This window comes from Scatophagus argus, chromosome 13 (genome assembly GCF_020382885.2).
Source record: "Scatophagus argus isolate fScaArg1 chromosome 13, fScaArg1.pri, whole genome shotgun sequence".
NCBI lineage: Eukaryota > Metazoa > Chordata > Actinopteri > Scatophagidae > Scatophagus > Scatophagus argus.
This window is the reverse complement of record NC_058505.1, coordinates 9,573,278-9,588,370: the sequence shown is the minus strand read 5'-3', so window position 1 is coordinate 9,588,370 and position 15,093 is coordinate 9,573,278. Positions and strand designations below refer to the sequence as shown.

Below are 15,093 nucleotides of genomic sequence, written 5' to 3'. Positions count from 1 at the left end.
GAAAATATTCACTTTAGGATCACTGAACACTTACAAAACCAGAGAATATCCACATTTAGGACATTTTCCGTTTAAAAATGAAAATTACTTTATTAATGATAATCATGACCTACTTGAACCAGCTGCCTGCTGCAGAAATGCACTCATTTTAACATTCTCCACCTGAACATTTGCAAAGGTCACTTTGGCTTATGGAGACTGTATTTGTTGCGCAACTACATAGTAAAAAAATATATGAGGAAAAAAAATTACTAAAATGTTTGTATCATTCTTTAATATCTGGTCTTATTTCAAACTCAGCAGCCTTCCCTGCTTGCCAGTGAAGTGAATAGGCTGACCTCAGAGCAGTTGGTTAAGCAGTAGGGTCTGCGGAGAGGAGCAGGGAGCAGTTCGACACCGACATGGAAAAGAGAGGTTTCTCCTTTTCAGTCAGTCTCTTTGTAAATGTAAAGACAGCCTCACTTCTCACCTCCTCCACGCTTAATTCTAGCACTCCCCTGCCTGCTCTTTATCCACACAAACACACCCACACACACACTGCTCACCACCAGCTCGCTCCAGTGCCAAAACACATTTTTACAACGGAAACCGTGATTGGCCTGGCAACATCAGCCCTCACCTAAACATGAGCAACTCGCGCACACACACACACACACATTCATTCACTCCTTCAGTGTGTTTCCAGCAGGTGATGTGTTGATGTTAACACCTTCTGGGGAAAAAAATACACTGACACATCACAAAATTTTTACACGCTTGTAGCTCCATTCAGACTGGATTAGTTTTCAACAAAATGCGCGTGAAGTAACTGCTAAAACACAACATCTGTGATGTCAGTGAACGTGCAGGTGGGGAGAAATCTGAGTAATCAGTCTCCAATGTTACAGAACTCCATTCACCTGCTGCCATCACACCAAAAATCACAAATAACACACAAATATCACAAATAATTAAACATTATTTCTGCAACTGACGGCAACTTGTTTAAACAATAACAAACCAGCAGAGGAGAACAAACCAGCAGAGGAGATGAAACGTTACATCTGGAGCAAACAGAGTGATCTCAGTTTCGGGTAAAAGTTAGACGCAGAGTCCTCCTCTCTCTCTCTCTCTCTCTCTCTCTCTCTCTCTCTCTCTCTCTCTCTCTCTCTCACTCTCCCCGAAAAGGAAATGACAGATTACTCACAAACTATCTCAGGGCTGCCATTTTGGATGGGACTGGCTGAGGTTTTATCAGAGATTATTTCTGCCAGGCGTGGGAGGTCCCAGATACGGCCGGACGCTAAAATCTGCACAAGTTACTTATGTAGCAAGATTCAGACAGGACTTAAATTTATAGACATGCTCCGTTTTCCATTACATTTCTCCTCCTCCCACCATAAAACTAATCCCATCCAAAAGGGGGGTTACAACTAAGTATTGCGATGACGAAGTGACATTTTTTGTTGCCAAAAGCAAAGTGCAGTTAGTTTTTGAGTTGTTTTTTTTTTTTTTTTTTGCTAAGAAATATATGCAAATTGAGCAAACACAATTAATCCTTGAGGAGACTGAGTAGTTGGCAGTGTAACCGAAAAATAAATTTTAAACTGTATGCGAGGGCGTAGATTTGGTTTCAGAAGTTATGGGGAACACATGGAGTCAGTAGTGCTATTTCCTGTATTTATATATTTAAATCAATCTAGCAGATGACAAATTACTGTGAAATGGTTATTGAGGTTTTCAAATTGATGGTATTCTTATAAAAAAATGTAAAAAATATAACTTCGCTTAAAACCACATTCAATTGTTTGTTTGTTTGTTTTTTTACATAATCCTGACTAGAGCTGAAATAAAAAGTCAATTAAACAATAAGCTGAGCAATAGAAAATTAGGCAACAACTAATTCTGGTTTACTTATTATTTATCTAAGACATTTTTAGCATGTTGATGCCAAAAAATAAACAAAGTTTAGTATTATCGTAAACTGAACTGATCTCTGTGCTGTGGATTATTGGTTGAAGAGATCATCTTGGACTTGGAGAAAATGAATCTAAATCAATCTTAACTTCAAGTTTCACTGGCCAAATGAATGATCAATTAGTCAAGATAGACAGGTCTGTGATTTTACATGCTATAAAGTTGCCCCCACTCAACTTAAAAGCTACAACACTACACCTTTGACCAATGACTCAAATCTGCCAGGAGTACAAGCATCTCCCTCCCCTCCTTGTAACTGAGCCACGCAACTTTAATGTCCGTGTCTGTTTGCCTTAATTCTCAGAAGAACATAAACTGTTATGCAGACATTTTACATTACTCAAACAAGCTGTATGTCTCTACTGACATCCAGAGTCACCCTTCATGCTCGACGCATTTTCAAAGCTATTTCAAGTTATATGGCCTTCTTGTTTTGACGCCACGACGGCTCACGTCACACACGCGACACATCCATCCACCTGGTTTCATCTACTTCCTCTAGTGGATTCATTGCAAACTTTAACGTTTTGTCAGACTTCACATTTTTGTGTAAAATCCAGTCTGCTGTGCATTACCTATGCATGGTCAGCACATGGGCCGCATTCTAACTGTGGACTGTTTGTGTGGTCTCTGTTCATTCAGCGCCTTTAGTGACTGACATGCATTAATTTGCCTTAATTCAGGGCCGTAATGCACACTCAGAAGGAGAGCGACAATGCTGATTTTTTTATGATACAGACACAACATATTCACAAAGACATAAAATCACTCAACACTTGAACTGAAATCACCATCACAATATTAATAGGAATATATTTTCTATTTTAAATATACATTCACAATTCAACAATAAGATGACAGACTTTGTAAAATGAGCATAAAGTTGAAGAAGAATATTACACATAAAGGGTTTATTGCAGGGCCAGTGTAATAGAATGCATTCATTTCGGCTATGGGTCTAGCTGTAGCCTATGAAATCGATCAAATTTTTAGTTTAGTCGGTTAACTGTTTTAATATTATGCATTTCAGCAGGCAAACCTCTTAACACATGCAAAACTTGAGTGGAATCATTCATTTGGACCACCCATTACTGTACAATGTTATGACAATATTCCACAATTGACATCACAGTCACCATATGAAAGAGTTATGCTAAGAAAAAAACCAATTAATATGTGAATATCAAGAACATTAAAAGAGGGAGGTAGGACTACAGTATCGACTAAAGTGCAGAATCTTATTGGAGATGTAAAGTCTCTGGTTGTGTGAGAGCTGAATGAGGTGGAAATCAACTCCACATTCTGCTCTGCAGGGTTTCCCCAGATGTTAAATGATGTTTAGATCTGGTGACGGAGGAAAAGGTACCAGGAATATGATTTAATTCATGAAACCGCCACGTCTGCTGCAGTTCTGTAAAATAGCCTCATATACCTCGGCCATTACACAACACTGCAAACTGATTGTCAGCTCTAATGAGTCCCACGAGATGACTGCCGATGCTATTATAGTCGCACAGTCGACAGCGGACATATTCTGTCTTTTTCTGCAAGTAAACCCATCAAATGGTGGAAAAAGTACAGTTTCTCATTCTTTCACTTCTGACACCAGGTAACCTGCTACATGTTGTGTTTTGGAGTCACACTCTGCCTGCCTCATTCCCACCTCCTCAAACCTCGTCATTCTCTTCCTGCCAACCAGATGCCCTCGGACGTTCCCACTTCACCTTACTGCCACGCCCAACTATTCACCTGATCTCGTCGCTCTCATCAGCTCTGCAGTTACCTGGCTTCAGCCGTCCACACCTTAATCGCCAGTCCTCCAGCTATTTAACCAGTCCGTTTTCACACAGTCCTTGTCAGTTCATCTAACTTTGCAGTGCTGTTTTGTTGTCTTGTCCTTCTGCTTTCAGACTTCTGCCACCTGAATCTTAACGGTGACCAGAACCAACCTGCCTGTCAGTTCCTGCCTATAAACATTTCAGCATCAAAAAAGAAAACCATACTGAATGCCTCCTCTATCCGCATTTGGGTCCCATCCCTGTTGCCTCACACAGCCAGCTGTGACACTTGGCCAGCATCTGCCTTGAAAAGGCAATAATATTTAACTGAGAATGTTTTACAGAGGTGTTAATGCTTAATCAGCACTGTCTGAACTCTTTGGCAAGGGGGTTCATTTATATGTAAAAGTACCGCACTGCAGGTTTTACTTTACACAACAGCAGGCACGGAGCAACATTCTCCACGTTCCACTATGTTCACCTGCCAGTCGCTGCATGGCATTCGGTGCTGAGCAGGTCGCGTAGTGAGATTTTATATTTTTGCTGCTGCCAAAAATGATAAAATGAGAGTGAAGCAGCATCCATTAAAACCAAAACAATGAGCTGAAAGACCCTAAAATGCTACATTAACATGAGAAACCGCTTTCACATTACATGTAGTAATCTGATCCACTGCAGATTCAAATATAATTTTTTCCCAATTTTTGTCTGTTCATTAATTCAAACCTGCTCAGTACTCATATGTAAAAAATTAAACAGTACTATGCTGCCTTCATTTTTGTGTACTGTTTCAAATGTCATCTTAGATTATTTTGATCTTTTGTGGCTGATTCATCTGAAGTTCAGGCAATCTCTGTTTGGAAGTGGTAGTGGCATCATTTCAGTTTAAAAAGTGGTGATTAGCCTCATTTGAAGCAGACACATGACTGATAATTTAGCCAAATTTCGATAAGAGGGAAAGAGAAAATAAGGTATGCTTGATGACATGATAGCAGAGGCAGCTCATTCCAGTATGTGTTCGTGTGATTTGGCAATAATGGGACATTAAAAATAGCTTAGCAATGTTCAAGAGAAAGCAGAAAAATAACAACAAAAGTGGAGGACATTTATGAAAAAATGTATAAACATCCTCCATATTCTGGTTCAAATATGGTTCAAGTATTTCAGGCTTTTAATAATAACAGAAATCTCTCAGTATCCTGGTGGGACTCGCTTGGATGAAAAACCTGATTATTTTGACTTTAAATTTTAAAGTGGTTTGTCAAAACATTATTAAAAATGCTTTATAATCTTGAATGAAAACATGTTTGTACTGGCCAGTTCAGATCTAATAGCATTTACAGACAGATTATTCCAAATTACTGCACTAATTAGAAAAAAATCCTTCTGTGGAGATGCAGTATTTCACCAGGGCTTAACATACCAAGCTAATATCTGTTTGCCATATTGCCCAGTCCTACCATTTGGCTGTATTGAGTTGGAAATGAGACAGTGGCTTAATATGCATACATGTGCTGTAGGCCTGGATGGATTTCGAGCTTGTTTTCAATTCAAAATCATTTTTACACACTCTTTCAGTATTGGTTTCTATTAATTTGTCCACCCACTCTGTCTGCTCTTTTGGAAACCAAGACGCAGACATCAATCTGCAGCATTTCCAGTGGGAAATGGGAACTGGTTGGACTTGTTTTTCTTGTTTCTTTGTACATAATTACTTTCTTGTTCTCTTCCTGTCTTTCTTGTTTTCTTCACCACAATAGTCTCAGGGTTATTATTTAAGGTTTGCTAATATCATGATTCAGCTTCAAACCAGTTAATTTTCTGTTTTGAAAGATGGGCCCCTGCAAGTTTACCGGTGGGCTTAAAATGTCTCTTCTTCCACAGTAGTTAGATTCATGTTTGATGTTTTAAGAATGCTAGAAACATACTTTTCACAGCTGCAACTTAAGGTTTAACAAGTCAGAATGGACAAAAACTCAACAATTATAAAACACAGCATCTAAACAACTAGATATGTTTTCAAAAAAATCTGGTTGCAACCTTGGACTGCAACACTTTATTTTTTTTTTTTACAGGGCCAAATGAAGCGATTTCAGACTGAAAAATTTCAACAATTCTAAATTAATGTTAAAATGGAACCCAAAATAAAGCTTACAGGACAATACTGCTGAATTTCAGCATGTCAGATTATACACTTCACCAGTATTTCCATGAGTTTGTTCTGCTCACTCCATTGTGATGCAAACTGGAGGGCCGTGCGAGTGCAGAAAGAATGAATTGGAACAGTGATGAAAGTGCGTGCTGTAAGAATCTGGACAGCTGGCAGGGTCTACGGGTGTACGTTTAGCGGCGGTTACGGACCCATTTCACCGAAAAGCAGCCATGTGCGTTATGTTCAGCCAATCATTCTATATTTGCAGCATGTTTCACGCTTTATCATTCAGGGTCAAAGGAACAGATCAAACCTCGGTGCTACTGTTGAAAAGCAAATTACGGTGGTCTCTTGGCTGCGTTGTTTCTTCCTTTCTTCATGTTCAGAAATGCTGTCTATGCTTCCTTGAATAAAGTATGCAGCAATATAAAGGCTTTATATTTAACAGAAAAATCCTCCATTTTCCTCCAAACTAGAAGTATTTGTGAATGCACTGAATCGTTTGACCATTTCACCGTTTGAACTAGAGGTTATTTCTTTTTTCTTTTTTTTTTACATGTTTACGATGAATCAATTAATCATTTATTCTTTACATCATCATAAAATAGATAGAAAGTCACCAGTTTCAAGAGAACGATGTGAAAACTTTTTATAATTGCCTGATTTGTTTGACATTCGGGTTACAGTGAGATAAAATCAATTGATTCTCAAATTTGTTGTTGATTAATTAATCATTTCAGCTCTAGTGGCTAAAAGGTTTAATTGTTCATATTCGAGCTCCAAAAACGTACAGTAAAAGCATCACAATCTGAGCATCCTATTTTAACAAGTACCTAACTTGAGAGATTTGTCTCTACAAAATAAAATAGCAGAGCCAGAGTGCTGTTCGTCCTCCATATAAACCAACAAATATAAGGGACAAATACAGAGCCACCATACCACTCCTCAAAGCTTCAAAAACAGAGAAAAGCCTTCTGTAGATGCAATGCTTTTCTCTGTTGCCAAGTTTCCCTTGTGCTGTGGCTTAGCCCAACGGTAGTGTAAAGGATGCATGCTTCTTTTATTTTATTTTCAGCCCCCTGCCTCCGTTTTTTTCCTCTCCTCCAGTACATCATTCCTTTGGGTGTTTGTGCGGTGGCCCTTAGTTACAGGATAAGAGACCCGGCAGCTCAGAGAGTTAAAAGCCTGCCCTGTCCCACTCATACGAACAAGACCATCAATAATTCACCCTCATCGGGAAGCATTATCTAACAGCCTTATAAAAATTTAAAGATTGTGGGTGACAACACGGAACCATGAAGAAAGTGCGCCGTAAGAGGACACTCCAGGTGACAACAATGTAAAGTGGAGGCAGAGGAAAACTTGTCTGGGCTGCTGTGTCAGCCGGCTCTGCGAGACTGATTTAACCATTACATGCAAAAGACAGATGCCTCGCTGAATTAAGGCAAAGTCAACGAGAAGACACATCTCCTCTCTCCTCCACCAACCTTGTGTGTGCGAGTGCAGAGGTGGAAGCATTTGCTCAGCTGTATTAACACCCAGGCTCATTTTCACTGACAGTGAAATCCCTCTAAGCCTAGATCAATTACATCCAGCTCTGCTGTAATTAAAATGTCCTAACAAAGGTCTTAGGGAGCACAGCACAGAAAACCTAGCCACTGAAAATAAGCTCAGTCCGAATTATAGCACCATCTCCAAGAAAATATCTTAAGAATAGATTCAGGCTTTCTTTGCTGATGAAAGTGCCCATGCGGCAGCTCAAAATAAGTCTTTTTCATCCCTTAATAAGATCAAGTTACAATTTTAGATAACATGTAACATACACAAGCTCACATAAAAACACAATTACGCTGTAATATTTTAAATCAATGCAAATACATAAAATAAACTATTCATTCATCTACAGTACAAGAAAAAGCCTGCGCTTGTTTGTGTAGCCCTAACAAATAAGAAAACTAATTATTTGTTCTCTTAAGTTCATCTGATGCTTGACTATGCTCAGCTGAGGGTTGACATAATGCTTATGAGTCTCCTAATTAAAACTCAACAGTGGAGTGATTAGCAATCACAATTCCGCTCTTCAAATATCAAGATCTGATTTGCTTGGCTGATCAACAACAAGGTTCCTTCTCTCAGTGCATTTCACAGAGCCTGCAGCCTCCCTCAGTCTCTCTCTCTCTCTATCTCTCCGTGTGTTTTAAGGAGGCTTTTGAAAAGGAGGAAATCAGCCCAACTCAACATGAAAAGGCTCAGCTGAATTTTTAGTTCTACATATATATATACTGTGACTATTTTTTTAAAATGCTGAATGCAGCAATCATATAACGGATAACACAACACTGCTGGCGAACGCTTAAATGTTTTGGGGTTTTGCGTGATAATTCGTCGTGATTTGAAACCCAAGGAAAAAAATGGCAGCCACCAAAATTAAACTTGAAAGCTGTTCCCTCATTGCACTGAGGAGGGACTATTCCACAGACACAGAGAGAGCAAGATGGCTGACTGCACTGACACATTGTGAAAGCACGACTTGCCATCCAAGGTAATAGATTCTCTTTGCTGTGTGACTCCCACTGCTTCTCATCTTCTGTGACGACGCTTGCCAATCAAAGCCCGGGGAACATTCAAGGGCTTTGACAATATCTGCTCACCTTGAAAACACATTGGCTTCATCACAAGACCAAGAAGGCATCAAATAGCCATTAGACATGGCAGACAAGGAGGTAGCAGACTAAAGGTGATCCCGTGCTTCTTTTTCAACACGAAAACGGCTCAGGGAAAAAAATTTGCATTAAAAGCACTCTTTCTACATAAAGACACGGCAACAACAAATGCCAGCAGTCAGTGGGAGGTGACATCTAAGTGTTGGACAGAAAACACACTGCACTAAATTTGGAAGGATTTGATAATCATTTCGGAGAACCTGCAGCAAAACTTTTAATTTAGCTTTCAACACACCGAATACCACAGAATTCTCAGAAGTAAATGTACGTCTGCTGTTTACATGAAAGCATTTAACAGAGGAATTCAAGATGTCTTCCACACGTGGAGGCTCTGCAGATGACTTTTTGGTAAAATAAAACATATCAGTTTGGGTGTTTACCTGTTACAATACCTTTCTTTTCAATGCAAAATGAGAAATACACATCGGCCGAGTGATTTACATTTTTATACGATTTGTGAATACCATGAAGGGGGACAAGGGGGAGATTTTTGTGCAGTGAAGCATGTCCTGAGCCTCAATTTGTAGGATAATTATATGATACTGTTTTAGGAATCTGAGGAAAACAGGAGCATTTCCTCAGTTGAGGACAGATGACCTGTCAGATACACCTAATACCAACACAAAGCCTTTAGCCTTTTATCTGCACACTTCCTGTGACCTATACTACGACAGAACCAAATAAAGAACACTATCTTTGTATCCCCCTGAGACAGAGTAGTGTCCTCATATGCTAATGCCAGCCAGTGCTGGAGAAGAAGCTCAGAGGGCAGCCCAGACGACTCACAGGTCAGTGCTAATCTTCTGATATATGGAGCCTAAAGACCCGGGACACATCCATCACACGCCGCCAACAGCTCCCCGACTGGGAGAGATCTGCACACGCTAAAGGGTTAACACACTCCCCCAAAGAGACCTCTGATGAGCCGTCACTCAAGAACCAACCTCCTTTTTAAGCGAAGCATCCTTTAACAACGCCGAGGGGGTAGCGTTCTTTGCAGAGGCTCGGAGCTGAGTGTGTGATAGAGCCGGCATGACTGCTAGACCTAAGCTTCAAGCCTCTGCTGATCATTAAACATCCATTTTAAACCAGTGGGGGAAAGTTAACTGTCATTTTAAACACAGGAGGTGGTAGTATGGGAGAGATTCTTTCTCCCTTAGATGTATTTTCTTGGTGAAAAGGAGCGAGAGCATATATCCATCCATCGGGTTAACTACCCTAACACATAATCATTCGTTCCAGTCATCTGTCTCTTTATTTTTGAGGCGAGCCACAAAATGGCTATGTTGGGCTTTTGCAGTTAAATGAGAAACTCACCCCGAAGCACTTTGTTAAATAAACAAAATGCCCTTTTCTTTTTCTTTTTTTTTATTATTAGACCCTCTCCTCTGTTTTGTATTCTTCATTTTCTTCTTGTTCTTCATCCTCTTGGCGAAATGTGAACAACAAGCATGCATTTGGGGGTTAGGGTGGGGCGCCTCTACACAGCATCACCAGCAAATGTCAGGTTCGATCTCAGCCCCGTACAGGCACAGACTACTTTTAAGACCATTTTGCAGCAACACTCACCCAGGAAGAAATCCATCTGAGAAGGAGGAATAATTCCAGTTTCACCACCGACAGCAGCCTCAACAGAGCAGAATGCATGTACCTCTCCTCTTCAGCAGCCTTTTAATAATTTGAACAACTAGGCTCAGCTCAGCACACCACAGCATGGTTCCCACTCAGCTTTTTCTTGACTCAACAAACTTACTGCCAACACTGTTGTTATCACTCCTGCCCTCTCCTCCTACACAAACACAATGCAAAGTGCCCTGTTCTCTAGGCTTTTGTCAGGAGTCATTGCAGGAAAATGACTAACAGGAAAAGAAAGTAAAGTCAACAGGAAAAAAAAAAAAGATTTGGCACAAAATGCACTCAACATCACGAGCTGATTAGCCGTGTCTGATGTAAAGACTCGTTCTCCTGTAAGACCAGTACAATCGGGGCTGCCTCATCTACCTTTATAATGCATCACTCCCTCTTTCTCCTCTCTCTGTCCATTTGTTTGTCCAACTTTTCACAGAGAGCGTGTCAAAGGAATTGAACAAGACAGCTGTCAAACCCGCCCACAATGACTGAAGATGGCAGGTGAAGTCCTCCCCCCTCCTCCTTCCTGTTCTCTGGGTTCAAAACTCCCACTCTCACTTTATTCTCAAAGGTTTTTTTTTTTTTGGTTACTTTGTCCGAACAAAAGAAGGAGAGGAGGAAGCAAGCGCTCTTCTTCGGCAGGTTGGAGAGCAGTTGGCCCATGTTATTACTCAGAAGCGGGATGACCATGAAGGGGCCACTGACCCCTACTGCGCTGCCAATGGCATTTACATTCCCTGTTTCTGCGTAATAACATCTCACAGGCTGCACTTTCGTCCACTATTAACCTGTGCTGATCCAAAATAAGGCCGTGCGCAAAAGCAAGAAAGCACATTTTTTTGCTACTCTTCGTGCTCGGTGAAAATCAGTGTTTTGCTCTACTAACTTACCTAAAATTGCACAGAACATTAAGCCACGTTCACAAGACAAAGAAGGGAAGAAAAAAATCCATCAAAATAAACAGTGTCTTTCTGCTTTCTTGCACTGACAAACAACAGCTGCACAGAATGGGGAATAAATGTTATCTCTGCGACAGAAAAACAATCAGACACCACTAGGTATTCAGTGTCTCTCACAAAGCTTGAATGATCTGCGTCTTTACATCTACACTTCCTGAATGTGGAATTTCACCATTTATTTGGCAAGAAAGCACCTGAAGGCACTTTCTTTTCAGAGCATTTTACAGGTGGACGGCTGTGGCCAAAATACCAGTCGAAATGTGTAAACAGAAGTCATTTTTGCTTTTTTTTGTTTCCTCTCGCCACGGACAAAGTCTCTTTCTCCTTGAAAATAAAACAGACCTTTGTTGATGTTTCATGCTGGAGTGCGTGGAGAAATACTGCGGAAAATACTGTAACAGACGAAATCTTTTTAACATGACCACGTTTCTGAATGGCGTCCAAAAAAATTCCACTAAATACATGCCTTTTGGTGTGACATTATGGCCAACAAATTCTCCCAATCCACACTAAATCTGTTTCCAACACTAACACTTGCACCACACGCACACACACACACTCGCACACAAGCACACAAAACCAACTGCAGTGTCCAGCAATCCTTGTCAGTCGCCACCACCACCAGAAGCAGCAGCAGCAACACTCTATCAGAACAAAACTGCTTAGAGGAAGGGGGCTGGTAGCTCAAGTTCTCCCTATTGAAATGCAGACACTTTGATATGGAAATTGGCAGTTACAAAAACCCGCTAGAATTCACACTAGCATGCATTGAAACCATTTGCGCAATGTGAGATGAGATGGCACTTCCTCCCAAGACAACACAGACAAATGGACCAAACCAGCACGTCTGGGGCGGGTGAGAGATGGAGTGAAGGTAGAGAGGGTGGAGAAGAGGATGAGGAGGAGGAGGGGTAGAGAAAGAGGCAACAGAACATTTGTCCCCCACCACCCTATCCTCCTCTCTTTGAATTCCTACAATCCACTGTCCCAGTATTTGTTTCAAGAAACCGACTTAGCATGAGCTGAAATACAGGATTTTTCCAAAGTGCAACATCCATATTGACCAGTGAAACATCCCATTACAGCTCACTGGCAGAGGAACAAAATGACCTTTTCATCTTCAGGAATCCCTGATGGGCATGTCATCCCATTTTTTTTATTTATTTATTTGTTTTTTGTCTAGTCCTCCAAAATGGCTGGCATGACAGGAAAAACTTATCCGCCACGGTCAGAATAAACCCGGATTTGTGTGGTGGCAGGTCTCACACTGTGCATACAGCTTATATAATGCTGCAGTTTTCTTAGTTCAAAAAACTGAACAGCCCAATGCTCTGGTTTGCTTTTGTTTCCAAAAACAACTGGATTTGAAAAAGTCATCATCCATCTTCCCTGCATGAAAGCTGTTATATAAGTATATGCCGGGGAAGCTCTCAGTTCCCTAACTTGTCAGTATGGCTTATATAATGTTGCAGCACTATGCTGATTTGGCATTGACAGTATGGATTATGTGTAAATGTTATTTAACCTTGATATTTCAGTCCATCATGGCTGTGCTCTCCTGGGGTTTCTTGCTGAAGTCTGAGCAGCCCCGTCTCTAAAAGCTTCACGTGAGAATGAGATGTGGTTCCCTAAGCCTGTAAAAACTCTGTCTGCGTGTGTGTGTGTGTGTGTGTGTGTGTGTGTGTGTCCCATCATCACACATGGCTGGCTCAGGTCTGTGAATTATACATGCCCTGTGAAATGATCTTATTTTATAGCCGCAAAATGGAGAAGTAAATGGAGACAGTAGCTGACATCCAACTTCTTAGCTCCTGCTGTCCTGAATGGGTGGAGATGTTTGTGTTTGTGTGAGCTCTGTTTTTCTCACTATGTTATCACGCTTATTATCATCACTGATCATTATATAAATCAACTCCCTGTAGCTTTTTTTTTTATACAGACTTTTGATTCAAATCCAGTACTTTCTTTCTTATTGTATTCATCTTAAATTTAAAAAAAAAAAGAGCATTTCACACATTTCATCACATATCAAAAGAAGCTATACTTCAACGAGCTTTAAATTGAATTATTTAGAGCTATACTCAATGAAATCCCCATTGACAGGATCCTGGCAGCCAAGCAACTTCATATTAATTAAAAGTCTGGAGGTTCCACACACCAGGCTACAAAATGACACCCCAGCCTATACTACCGGCTATGTATTGATCTCATTACAACAGTTTTGAACTGACAGAGGAGCCCGTGGGCCCGTTTTTTGACATTTGCCTTATCATTTCCTGCGAGTGTAAATGAACGGTATTGATTCAGAGAGGCAGAAGCCAGCATCTCCCGTGAAAGACTCATAACATCCGCTTTTAATGGCTACTTACAGTGTGTACGCCGTGCCAAAATATGGATCCCGGCATGGAGTGGGAATTTCAGATCAACACCAGGAGCCCCCCTCCTCTCCTCTCCTCTCCTCTCCCTTTTTCAAAAGAGGCCCCCAGAAACTAAGTGGTGAGTCGCACAAAGACGGCTGGGGCTCGGCTGCATGCTCCACTTTCTTCTTCACAGTGGACAGATGGTGCGGTTTTCGGTGGCAGCTTTCTGTTCACGCCAGTACGTCCGGGACCGGACGAATAGCTCCATTGCGAGGGGGTCTGTTCAAAAGTAATGATCGTTACTTCTCCCCCTCCTACTCCGACTGCTCCTCCAGTGCGTGCACCCAGGCTCCTTCCGACGGGAGCGCTACGGTTAGACTGCATAAAAAGAGATCACTTCAAGGAGACGAGATGCGCCCTGGTCTCGCTACAAAAATGAGACTCCGCGCACGTCTTCCACGCTGTCAAGTCTGTGTGAAAGTCTCCAGCGACCTGGTTCGCAGCTACAACCCGAAGGGGGATGATGTGACTTCTTTAGTCTGGCTTTCGGTGCGCTCCCGGTTGTTCCATCTGCGTCTCATCCACACGCCGTGCAGACAGTCGGAGCTACAGCCGGACTGGAGGCAAACAAGGCGAGGAGAAACGGCGCACCGGTCCCCTGCTCTCTGCAGCAGCTGGCTGTGGAGGGCGGCACACAAAACCTGGAACGGATCACTGCAAAGGGGGCGGACTGGATCCTCATGCTAATTGTGACAGCCCACATTAAAGCTAATATTAAACCCTTATCTCTTGTGAGCTCAGTTTGCGCGAATGTGTTAAAGCACAAACGAGGTCTGCTGTATTTTCTCCAAGCTCCTGTACTCAAACAAACCCACGAAGCGCAGCATTTTAATCAGGATTCCTTGCTGTTTAATCAGAAGAAGACAAAAAGAAGTGCACGGCCATTCATTACCAAAAACATGTAACCGAAAGCAGTTCATATAAATAGCATACTAATTTTTATCCTGCTGGAATATCAGTAATGTGGGGAGCAGTTTGCACCTGGATAATTAGGCCAGTATTTTATAATAAATACACCCAATAATGTGGATGACATAAAACTGGTTTTTATTGGCTGAGTCCAAAGATTTTATGGAAAAAAAGCATCGAGGTGATCAGAAATTCACCTTTTATGAGAAGCTTTTGACTTTGTTTAATGAGAAGTGGGCCTACTCCATCTCCTCCACATAACAGGGTCATGATGCTGAAGAGAGAGAGACAGAGAGAGGAAAAAAATCCTCATTTCTGCTCTCTTTTTGTAGCTATTCTGGGCCTATAAGTTTGCTGTAGATTCATCTTTAATTTTAACACACCGAGTGAAAGTCTGGCATCTAATAAGATCAATCAAGCAGCATAATGTGCAACAACCAAGCAATTTGAGATAGTAAAAATTGATGTAATTGCATTGTAAATGAGTGCAGCTACAGCATTTCAGTGATATAAGTGTGGCATGTACAGTATGGAAATAATTTATTAATAGTATGTGCAGTGGGATGA

The 15,093-nt window shown here is 41.2% G+C and overlaps 1 protein-coding gene across 6 annotated transcripts in view; it reads right to left on the bottom strand.

The window, feature by feature from the left end:
* LOC124069125 (adhesion G protein-coupled receptor L2-like) overlaps positions 1 to 14,395 on the bottom strand; it is an 82,222-nt gene extending 67,827 nt beyond the window's left edge. For 2 of the 6 annotated variants that reach the window (XM_046407923.1, XM_046407928.1), the window contains exon 1: positions 13,567 to 14,391. The gene's annotated coding sequence lies outside the window, so the exon portion shown is untranslated. The other 4 variants (XM_046407921.1, XM_046407924.1, XM_046407927.1 and 1 more) reach the window with 4 other exon arrangements.
* Positions 14,396 to 15,093: the final 698 nt, after the last annotated feature.